Genomic DNA, 12,567 nt, shown 5'->3' on the forward strand with positions numbered 1-12,567 from the left:
GGCTGCGATACCGGCCGAGGGCAGGAACGGGCTGAATTACACGCGCTTGTGGGGGGAAAAAGCTTGTCAGTGCAGTAGCTGCTGAGCGTTACTGTATTAGCGGGGCTTGGAAAGCTCGGAGGCCAACGTTTTCCTGCTGGATGTTCAGGAATTCTGTGATGTGCTTGATATTTCATACTGCGTTTTCTGTGTTTTGTTGTACAATAAGCTTGTGGCAGTACAGAATATTTTCAAACAGGAGTTTTATTTTTACAAGTTTCCCAAAGCTTTTAGGTTGTTTGCACTTGTTCGAACTAAGGTAACCAGAAACGACTGTGGAAGAGGGAAAGATTGACCGTGTAACACCTATCCTGTCAACAGCTACTCACCCAGAATACCAAATCCTCAGCTTTATGCATAGTAGGATGCTAAAGATTTTCAATTGAACATAATTTTGCATGTGACTTTGTTTAATTTTGCTTTAATAGCACCGGTGAGATGATATTTGGAAATGTCATGTGTCTCAACAAGCCAAATTGCTAGGCAAATTGATTTTACTCTAATTTGATAACAAGAAATTGCCTCTGAAGCTGAGATTTTTGCCTGCCCAGTTGCTAAACCAGGTTAACATAGACTTTTACAGGTAAATGATAAACATCTAAAAGATTTAATTCAAACCTGAACGGACTGTCAGCAGCATTGCAGGCAGTGACACTGTGATAATATTAGTAACAACGTGCATATATTGCTTTATAGTGTGCCAGGTTGCTCTGTAGGTTTATGGGAATGGCTGCAGTCCTCTTGGAAGGTTGGCTATTGCTAGACTGGAAGATGCTGGCTTCAATCTTCATGGCAACAAGAGTTTTCCATAGCTCTGGCAATGGCTGCTGAATCCTTAATGTGGTTGAAGCAGCACACAGAAAAACCCCTATTTACATCTCTTCCCTAGACTCCAGTAGGTGATCTGGTGACAAAGCCCTGGCTACGTCTGAAAGGACATTTTTTTTTTGTTTTTTCCAGAATTCATTTATCTGAGACTTACTTCTTCTGGTAGCAATTACAAAAGTTTAATGAAAAAATAATCACTATTTCCACGTTGATTGCAGTTGGGTTTGTTATTTCTTCTGCATTGTAGCAGTTTTGCATTGTAGGCCTTTGATTCAATAAAACAAAATACTGTCTTTGGAAATAAAGTTTGGTGATCAATCCATGGTCAAATCATGATAGGATGCTTCAAGAATAAGTTTACTATGTTAAATGTGCCCCTTTTTTTTTTTTTTTTTTTTTTTTTTTTTTGGAAACCAGCAGATGCACGGTAACTCTCTCCCAGTAATTTATTTGGGTAATTTATTATATTTTGTATAGTGTGTTCAGACTTCAATTTAGGAACTATTTAGATTAGTTTCAACACTGGTTTTACTTTCTAAATTAATATTACCATATCAGCCTAAACCTGCACCAGAACATGAAAAATTTCAGATAATAAACCTCTGGTTTTTTCTACTTGGTTATCAAAGGATGGGAATGATGGAATAATTTGTTAAAGGTGTAAAAATGCCATTCAGTCACATGTTACTCAAGATACCTGTGTTGATTTTGTGACTTCTGGAGATTTTTTTTTTCCTGGTACTATTAGACCAGAAGATTTTGGGCAGGCCAGGCCCTAGATAAGTTTATTTCAATGTGCAATGGCAAGAGTCAGTAGTTTTAAATTCCCAAAGTAGTTTTCCTAAATTGTTGCAGTTATAAAAAAAATTTGCTTTTTGCATTTTTTTTTTTTTTGGTAGATGTTCCTTCCCACTTTGGTATAGATTTTACATTTTCAGCATCCCATATATGCTATGACAGCACAGCTCTAATATTGCAAACATTTTTGGTCATCCAGTTTTTTCTGAAAATTTGTAGTTACTAAAAAATGTATGAGATGAGTGGTTTTGTGCAAGCCATATCTTTTAAGAAGCAAAAGGTGAACTTTAGACTTGAGTTGCATGTAGAAGCTGCTCCTGCTGTGCTGTGATCTCTGGAGCTTTGTGTGGGCCCAGACCTCTGCCCATGGCTGCAGGATCAGAATCCAGCCCTGAGCCTCCTCCTTCCAAACCACCCCTGCAACAAAACCTTTCCATTGATATGAAGCCAAATCCAGCTTAAGCTGGAAAAGATACAGCTCTAGCCAAGCAAATGGTGTTCTGTGCCTGTGTGCCCACTCTGACTTTATTTGCAAATCTGATTTACAGGCCATGGCAGTGGATAATTTGGAGAACTGCAAACATACGAGGACGATTAAAAAGTCCATCACCTGCTTGACAGTTCCACTCAGCTATGCAGGTATTGGGGTTTTATTTCTGACTTTTATTCTGCAGTGCTTTTACAGAGACCTAGCATCAGCAGCTGTGACATAGACATCTGGGAGTGTTCCTGTGCCAAAGCCGAGTTGTCATGTATGTTCTGGCTCTTTAGTTCACCTGCCAGGCTCTAAGGCACCCTCATGCTGTAGAAGTTTTAAAGCACACTATGACTTGTGCTATGACTTATGTAGAACTTGTGTTGGAATTTTAAACTGCAAATACTGTGCCCAAATCCTTACCATCAGTTCTGACAGTCTTAGGAGTCCAGCAGTATCACCGAGTGGAGGTGAGTATGAGGAAGCAGAGAGTATTACAAGGAAGGAGCCAAAGGAAATCATCAGGTGTAATGAGCCTGATCTTTCATTTATTGGTGGTGTTTTATATTCTGTGCAGAGCAAGGAGATGCTCTGTGGCCTTTACTTTCACTGCTGGGAAGAAATGATGTGCAAAGAGGTAATGGGTTTCACATTGCAAACAACAACACTCTTCTGTTGGCATGGTCACACTGAGAATTTGTTTCCTTTGTGTGCTGGGTGAGTAAATACCTTCCTGTGGTACCTGTGAGAGGATCAGTCCCTTCCCTCTGTGCAGGAGCAGCCACTGTGCCTCACTTGAGGTGCTGGCAGGTGTACCCAGGCCATCAAGGTGTGACCACCTCTGGCTGATGTCACAAGTTAGTTTTTACTGACAGTCACAAACCCAAAGCTGAATATCAAAAATGAATATACTTAGGAAGAAAATAAAATATGTTTCCTGCCCAAGTCTTATTAATTTATCAAAAATGTACATATTCTTAGTAGCAGATGGTCAATAATAAATGATAGATGGCCTCCTCTGTGTAAATTAATGGCTGTAATTCACTTGAGGGGATCTGCTGATGTCATAAGCTGCCAGAGTGCAGCTTGAGTGATTTATTAACAGCTGCAGAAATCTTAGACTGAATTACATCCTTGTATTCACTTAGGGTCTGCAGATTTTTTTTTTTATAAAATGTGTAGGTTTGAATTTTTTGATTATTATAGGGATCTCTTCTGTGACTCTGATACAGGGGCACAATGAAGAAATGCTGACTACAAAAGCTCAGATGCCTGCACGTGATTAAAGGCAGATTTTCTCCACTGATGCATATCAACATCCTCCCTTTTTGTTATTTTTGAAATCAGCTAATCAATATCTGTAGAGGTTTACATAACTCCTGTTTTGGGTTTTGTTTCCCCTCCCATGAAATATAAACAATGTCATTATCTTCAGGTACAGGAATCTCTGTCACTCAGTGTTGTAGTCACAGCCTCTGCACACACTGGGCCGTGTCCAGCACAAAAAGATGGGAGAAGGTTGAGAGCTAAACAGGAACAAGTGCTATCCCTAATAATCACTGGATTTTGCTATTTAGGAAGAAGGCAACAGACAGAGAAGGCTAGAAAAGGTGCCTGGAAACCAAAAGTCTTGGGGTACAGGGAAGAGACTCTCCCTGTTCAGGGAGAAAACCTTCCTTTCCTCCACCTTCCTTTTCTTGAATGGTGAAAATAAAAATTTTCTGACTATGGATCCTAGATCTATCACACCCTTCTAACATGTGAACATATGCAAGCAAATGAAACAATTTCCATTCCTTTTTCCTCCTCCCCAAAAAATAGGAGCTGATTAGGATGATATTAAATCCTGTTTCTCAAACAAGAGATACATTTCCAAAATGTAATTTGAGTTGCAGAGGAAGAGGAAAAGGGAGATGGGAATAAATTACGAAGAATTGCATGGCAGGAAGGAACAGTCAGAATTCATTTGCAAATAACTATGCACATTACATTTGCTAAAAATGCAGAATTTCTTGAGAGAACTCACAGCAAATGTTTGGATGACAGTTAGAACCCAGTGAAAACCCTTCCGGTCTTCTCTCTTTTCTCTCCTCTCTGAGGTTAGTTTTGTTTGTTGATAGTTAGATTTCACCAGTCCTTGGAAGAGTGCTGCAGTTATTATGCTCAGCAAGGAATGCTGATTTGCTATTGAGCAAATACTGCTTTGCTCCTGCTTTCCTTCACCAATGTCTGTCTGTCTGACCTGTCTCTGTGTAAGAGGTATGAATAGAAGGAAGGTGGTATTTGCACAGAAAACAAAGGTTAGAATTTGAAGAAAAACAAGCTCTAGATATTGTTCACTGCCTTGAGGCAAAGCCTTTTCAATTCATTATGAGTTTACTAATTTCAGTAAGCCTGTTACTGCTCTTACAGTGTCAGGGACAAAGCCCAGTCCCATCAGGAAGCCACAATGTTAGCTATTATACAAATGCATGGAAAGGTATCAAAAAGGTATTTTAAATAAAGGCATGGGGGGTTTTTGTTTGTTTTGTTTTTGTTGGTTTTGGAGGGTTTTTTTTGTTGTTGTTGTTTTTGTTTTCCTGGAATGAAATGCTGGCTTTTGGATGTTTTAAAAATTGCTTGTGGTTTTGTAGTAGCACACCTCTGGAAGCTTGACTCTCCTGGCTCTCCTTTAACTTCATAGGGACATACAACAAGCAGGTGACCAGCTGGACCGTGGCCAGCCCATGATTTGCAACTTCCAGGGTAGTTACGAAAGCGTCCTTCATTTCCTCTTGAATGCTATCTGAATCCATCCCTTTCCTTTTCAAACTCAGCTTAGGTTGGTTGGGGTTGCTTTTCCTTGTCTCTATGTGTCTTTGCTTTGCTTGCTTACTTTGGACCCAGTTTGTATGAAGGCTGCTATGCAAAAACATCGAGAGCTTGGCAAGTATCTCCCTTAAGCTGTATTGAGCTCTGTGATTTTCATGCTTTGGAGGGAGGAGTTGTTAATGTCTTCCCAAAGCTCCATTGTTACTCAAAGATTCATTATATTGACATGAGTTTTTCATTTTCTTTTGCCGTACCAACAAGGAAGGCTGCTAATTGTCTATATTTTCTATGACCAGCCTTTTCCTCCTTGCACAGACAGGCAAATCAGTGCAAGACTACAGACTCCCAAGGAGTTATGATATAGAGTATTTCTCCCTGTTCCTGATTATTCTGCAAGTTCTGACACAATTTGTTCCACAAACAACAGCAAGATGCCTGGTGCTCTCAGTCCCCCAAGTCCTCTAAAATAGAGAAGAACAGAGGTAGTTGTTACAGCTGACCTCATCCTGAGTGGCCACCGGAAGAAACAATGCACTGCTTATTATCTCTCCAGGTAAATAGCAGTGAACCAGGTTCTGCTACGCAGACTCTTTGGGCTGCCTGGACCACACCTTTTAGAAGGGAGGAATTTAATTCATCCATTACAGATTGCTGAATCCAAAGAGAGGGTGTTTGCAGTTCTGGTACTGAACAGTCTCCAGCCATGTGAACAGCCTGTGTGTCAAGTGATAGAGCAAAACCATGGGTTTCACCTTGCAGGCTTTGGTTTGTCTTTTAAAGTACAGGGTCATGGAATGTTTCTGATGGATACTGATCTGATTCCACCTGAGCATGCTGATCAAAATGTTATTTGTCTGTCTATATTTATCTATGTTACTTGTATTAATACACACCTGGAAAAAGTAGTGTCTGTTTCTAAAAGGATACAAAAAGCAAAAAAAGGGCAAAAAAAGGATCCAGAAATGTGCTTGTTTCATGTTCTCATTGCAGATTTTCATGCACTGACATTGTTCTGCCATTATCTGATTACAGAATCTAACAGTAATTTCTTCTCATCACTGCTTTTGGATTTGTTGGAGAGATATGCAGATATTCATCTTTCTCCTTCTCCTACCAGAGACTGTCAGGCCTTTGGCTTTTCCTGGTGGAGGATGGTTCTCAGGTATTTTTTGGTTAGGTTTGGTTTTTGTTGTTTTGTTTTGTTTTTTTCTTTTAATTCATGGGATGCTCAGTCCTTTTATGCTTCATCAGCACTAAAGAGTTACCTCACTGTGAGCACTGGATGCACATGCAAATTATGTATCCCTTGTGACATAAACCATGCAGGCAGTTTGCCAAGAGTAAATCCCATGAGAAGGGCAGTAAATCAAGCACGATGTTCTCTTTTCCCTGTGGATACTTCAAGCCCAAGCTATTGTTTCCAGAGAGCCTGCCTTACCCAGCAATGGTGCAGTGACATGGATATTTTGTGCACTTGTAATTTTGATTTCATATCCCAGGGCTGGCATAAGAATTTTTTCTCTCCTTGGAAAAAAAAAAAAAAAAAGGGAAAAAGAGGAAAAAAAAAGGAAAAAGTAGAGCATTTCTGTCAAGTGGCAAAAAATAGAGTGCATCTCTGCAGCATTCCCATCAAGCACAATGGAGTTTACTTGTTCACTACTTGCTCAGAAAGGGGAAAAATATCTTCTACCATGTGATTACATGTTTTGGAAGGATGCAAGAGGGAAGGGAAGGGAAGGATGAGGAGTTTAAAAAAATTCTGTCCTTTATTGCTTCATTTATCTATTTTGGGGAAGAATAAAAAGTATGAGTTGAAGTAGGTTTGAACCAGATGATCTATCAACACCTGCAGCAGTGGAAAATGTCTCAGGATTTAATATATGCAACTACCGAGCATCTTTTTTCCTTGCATGTCTGTTGCATTGGAGGCTTGCATCTTATGGAGGTAGTTTTGAGACCAGTTTGGAAGGAAGCCAGAAAAAAATCTCTTTCAAAGCCAGCCAATTTTTGTTAGACATTTGGATACAGTACCAGCTATCAGTTATGTGGGAAAAACCACTTTGGTTCTATTTGATGTTGAAAGGCATACAGGAATCTTGGTCTTCCTCTGGTGATTCAACTCTACAGTGCAAAGTATCTGCTTTGCTGTATCGCCCTTACAATTCTGCAGATGGGAGTGTCACACTGTTTTACATGACATTGGCCCTAAAACTACTTGATCAGCCTCAGGAGAGGTTCATGAAGGTCCAAGGCAATTTCACTCTGTAGAGGTGAAATTTTCAGTGACTCTCCCCTTGGTTTTTCAAAATCACTATCCATTTAAGGAGCCAAGCTTAGGCTGATTGAGAGATTGTCGCTCTGCTCTTTTGGTAATCAGAGATCACTGTAAAATATCACAAAGTGGGCACTCTGTCTCTGCTTTTCAAAATTTGGTCATAATGCCCAGTTGCCTACTTTGTTTTTGTAGTGGTGAGTTCTGCTAAAGTCTCTGTGATAAATAATTTGTTTACTCAAAGTGAAAGAAAAAGAGATCATTTGTCTGTGCTTACTTTTGAGGTTTTCACTCAGTGCGCCTGTGATAAGTATGTGCTCAATGCAGTGGAATTACAGCTTTGGTAAGATGTCTTCCCTAAATATGATAGAAAGTCTTGCTGGACTCCAAAGAGCAATGCAGTAAATCTGCCTCAGTTATTACCACTTCAGGAACTGTCATAATTGACCTGCTTCCTTGTGGCTGTAAAGCGCATTGACATATGTCACTGTAAAAAGCCTCTTTAGTCTTCTCTCAGCTCTGTCTAACACTGAAGTATGGAAAAAAGTATCTGGTTACTGCCATGGGTGTACATGGAGGTGACTTGATGCCTCTGTTCTAAGCTATGGAAAGACCATGTTATTCCTGGAGGCAGAATGGAAGGCAAGAGATGGTAGTTTTATTTGTACTAGTTCTTTCATACAAGCAAGTGAGAAATTACCAACACATCTGGACTGGGCTTTGCCTTGGCAACAAGGTTTTTTTTTTTGCTTGAAAGGGTTTGGTTTGGTTGTTCTTTGGTTTTGGTTTTTTTTTTTCCTCCTTTACGGACTCCATCCTGATGACTTTGGCATTTGTGTGAAACCACAAAGCAGTAGATGCAAGAGGCAGGATTGCAAACTCTGAAGTTGGTGAGTGGGCTGACATTTTAAATGACAGAAGGATAGAATCAGAAAAAAGGGAATGTAATGTGTTCTAGACATGCCTGCCTATTCTTCTGACTTTGTTTTTCTGCAGACAGTACCTTCCTCTTGGTCAGTCTCAGAAGCTGTCTGCCTGCTTTTCCTCTTAGTTGTAACACTTCACTAGTAATTTACAGAGGGTGCATTATGAAAACACAAAATCCTTCACTGGAAATGGTGTCATTAGAGGATAGGGAAAGGCTGGGATGACAGATTCCTCAATGCAGTTCTAGTTTTGCATGTGAAACATTTCACTAATCTCCTGTCTCCCTCTGTTATTTCATTGTCTTTCTAATGTTCTTTTTTATACCCTCTCAGTAAGTTAATGAAGTCTACCCAAAGGTTTGCTATGTGACTTAAGAGTGTTCAAAAAGTGCATTGTAGTGAAGTAAAAGATGCTTCTGAAATTCAGCCTTTCACATTCTCCTCCTTTCCCTTTATTTAGAGGAAGAATGAACTTGTATCCAGCTTTCTAGATGAGCTGGGAAAAAAAGTTCTTTTTGATTTGCTGTAAATTTCTGACATTCCTTCTCAGCCTTCTGACCGAAGTAACCATGGTCATGGCAGTGCAATAATAGGTCTTGCAAGATGAAGGCTGATTGGCAGTTTTGGCTTTCTTGAAATTTCTGTGGGTTTTGGAGACCTGGATCAGCTTTCTAGGAGGGTATTGTTTCACCAGCAGGAGCAAGGAGGCCCCAGTGTGCAGATACTGCTTTAATGAAGCGTTGACAAAGAGGCAGCCTGTGCTCCAAGACCGAGGGCAGGTCTGGCTCACATGATTCAGGGTGCTGAGTCTGTAGCTGAAGGCCGGTCACTTAAATGCCAAACCCATTTACTTCTTTGAAGAATTCCAAGATGCCTCTGAGGGGAGGTGGAGAGAAACAGGGAAACTTGGTCAGTGACACACCAGGACAAACAAGGAGTTTCCCTGTTCAGAGTTAGTGAGAACCTGGATGGAATGATTAGAGTAGATGCTTGCCCACAAGTCCACACACAGAAAGCAAATCAGTTTTGCTTCTCCTGCTTTGCTGTCCCTCTCATTCCTGTTACCTGAATGCAAAAGAACATCTGATGATAGGGGAAATTTTTCTTGGTTCTTCTGAGTATTGATGGGAAGCCCCTTTTTCTTTTAAGGAGCTCGGGCTTTTCTAGTCAGTGTTTTTTCACACAAAGAGGAACGTGAAGTGCCGAAATGTCAGAAAGCTGCTTCTCCAACAGATGTCTACCAACATGAGAGGTCATATCTGCCTGACCTGCCATGAGCAGAGAGAGGCTGCTCTCTCTCTCAGGGACTCAGAGCCCAGTTTATCAATACAGACTTCTTCGCATCCCAGCTACCCTGGAAAAATAACTACTTGCTGGCTGCCAGGCAGCTGTAAATGATTAGTCCCAAGAATAGGCTGCTAGGTTCAAATCTGTAGGTGACATGGCAGGGAGATGGCAGGGAACAGCTGTCTAGGTGGCTGCAGGATGCAGTGATTTTTTTAGGGAAAGCTAAAATCAATGGGAAGACCCTGATTTCACTGAGGAACCTTGAGGGTAAGAACAAGGTCTTACTAAATGTCTAAGTAGTCTGATAGACTCTGTCTTATGTACCCACAACAGAATTCCAGGCTTGAGATTAGGCATTAAGGACTGCCTTGTGTTCCTGTGCATAAAGGGCACTGTGTGTAAGGCCCAGCTGCCAAAGATGTTGCTGCATGTGCAGTGTTGTGCTGAATGCAGAGATTACTGCACCTTCACAGCAAACCCTGAAGGTTTTCCTCAGCTGCCTCAAGAAATACAGCGACTCTATTCTTCACTTTGAAGCAGCTTCCGTGCTGAAACTGAGAAGCACAGAAGAATAACCTTCCTTTTTCCAGTCCAGCTTTGTTTTTGGTAGTGTGTTCCTCTCCTCAAGAAATCCTTAGACCTGGTATGTAAGAGAAATATCTTTAAAGGACTCCATGACTGAAATCAGAACTTGCTCTTTATTATAGCTCTCTCACAGGTCTTTGGTCTTCTTTTCATTATGGTTAAATAATACAAATTCACTTTCACTTTTTCATAGTAACACCTAACATCTGATATAGGCATGCTCTTGGTTTCTGCTATCCTTTTTTGTCCAGAAAGTATAGATACACAGACCAGATCAATGCTTGCAATTATGTGGGGTTTTAAAAAATATATTAAAATAAACTCCAGGATTCTAGCTTACAAGATCCTACCCTGCCTCAGCTTCTTTGTGAGGCTACAGTCTGTGTATGATCCCCAGTCTGCCAGTCCTATTACACCCCATAATAACCATTAGCCTGTTCTCTAGGCTTTTATCCTTTTCATCCAGTATCCATCCATTAGGTGTAGCAGGCAGAGCTTGTAGGACAGGGTTGGGCAGTCTCAGCATCCTTGCCCCAAAGAGGCCACTTCCCTGTGAAGCCCCCTCCCCCAGGCATTGTGTTGTCAGAGCTGCTCTGACCATCTGGCCATGCTCGGGTTGGGCAGTGGGCACCCCTTGTGAGGCTGCTGCATCTTTGAACCTGAGCTCTGTGTGTGGATTTCAGGCTGTACCTTCTGCATTCACACAGAAATGCAGACACTTCTTTTGCATTCTTCTTCCAATTGCTTTGTGTTGGGGGTGGAATTTTAGGTTACAAATTTGACAAGCAAGCAGCAGTGGTCTAGTTACAGTCCCTGTTAAGCTTTTAAAAGCCAAATGACCCCTCCTAAGGGAGAAGTCATCAGTGTAGAAGCCAGCTATTTGTTACTTAAACTAGACATAAAAAATGAAAAAAAGTTCAAACCTCTCTTGGCTGTTCATTTTTTCCTCATATGCTTGTTTATTCAAGGCAGAAAAATGTGTTTGGTTAAAGTACTAGTGAGTGGAATTTGCAGGAGGGGCTCTGCTTTTGGTGTATTTTCATCAGCATTTTGTAGCTAATGCCTAAGTGCTGTACTACTGAGTTGTTCTGCTAGAGCATGCCCTAGCCCATATTCCTCTCTGCTCTGTAAGGGAATGGAAACTCCACAAGTCATAAGCCAGTAATCTATTGATTCATGATATCAGACAGACATTATAGAGCAGGCATTTTGCAGAATCCTGCTGCCTTAGTGTAGCTGTTCATCTGTCTGTTTCTTGTGGAAAGTTTCCTCATATCTGGTGGGCCAAATGATCTGATTTTAATGTGACTTTTCAGTTTCTTTTGAAGTAAAAGGTTTCCTGAAGTGGAATTTTGCTGAGGAAATCTGTTAATGGACTGTGTCTCTGTAACCTCTCGTGGTGAGACAGGAGGTACAGACAGGACAGACTGACAGGGCCATTTTTGTGGGGGTGAGAGCAGCACGGAGTCAAACTTGCTTTCAAACAAGGGATTACTGGATCCTTGTTTGCTCTCCTGCTGTTCACAGTCTTATTTAGGAGTCTACTCTTAATCCTCCTATTTCAGGAGAAAATTGTGAAAAAGGTGATTCATCCCTCATGATGCCTGACACCCTCTGACTCTCTGGAGTCTGGGTAGTTTGTGTACCCTGTACAAAGTTGGGTGACTGCATTAGTTTTGTGGCTTCCTGTGGTCAACATTTGATCCTTTTGGGTCATCTCTCTCTGATTTCCTTGACCGTGAAAATATTGACATGCTTAGACATCATTGCAGGGACACACGTGTTCTCTAATGGCCTTGGCAAAAGACACATAACCTTGGCTTACCTGTTTCGACTCTGTCATCCTTCTCATCTCAAAGTGAGTTGAGAACTGCCAGTTTTTCTGTCAGCCCCTCCTCAGTGCTAGAGCCATTTCAAGGTAACAGTGAAACCACACAGGCCATGCTGTCTGCAAGGTGTTGAATTTCTTGTTTGGGTTTGTTTTGTTAGCTATGCATTATCCTGCTGGCAGGACACAGGGCTGGACACAGATGAGGTCACCACAGCTGTCAGGAATGAATTTAGGTTAGGAATTTGGAGAAAACAGCAGTCCATGCTTGTGCCACCTGAAGGATACCACACAAACTCTGTGTTCTTCACACTGCTTGTGCCTCAGGATTAGCCATGAACTTCAACAGTTAATGGGCAGAGTGTTTTCTTCAGGAAACAACTATTTGTGTTGTGCAATCTTTGCTGGCTTCTGGATTTCCAGATGAAATGTGATGCATGATGTCCTAAATGGATTGATTCCTGGTTACCTGGAGAAGAGGAACTGATACTGCTGGTAACGAAACTGCCTGAGGTATCTGGGCTAACAAACTTTTCGGTCACAAGACAGGTGCCAGAGAAGGATCTAGGGCTTTCCTTGAAAATGAATTTCTGATGAAATGTTTTTTCCCCCATCAGGCTGGTACCCTAATTTATTGACTTTCAGTTCATATTTTGTGTCTCTATTTGTTTTCCTGAATCCTTAAAAATGCAGATGCCTGTGTGTATGCATTTGTCCA

This window comes from Corvus brachyrhynchos, unplaced genomic scaffold (genome assembly GCF_000691975.1).
Source record: "Corvus brachyrhynchos isolate BGI_N302 unplaced genomic scaffold, ASM69197v1 scaffold115, whole genome shotgun sequence".
NCBI classification, from domain to species: domain Eukaryota; kingdom Metazoa; phylum Chordata; class Aves; order Passeriformes; family Corvidae; genus Corvus; species Corvus brachyrhynchos.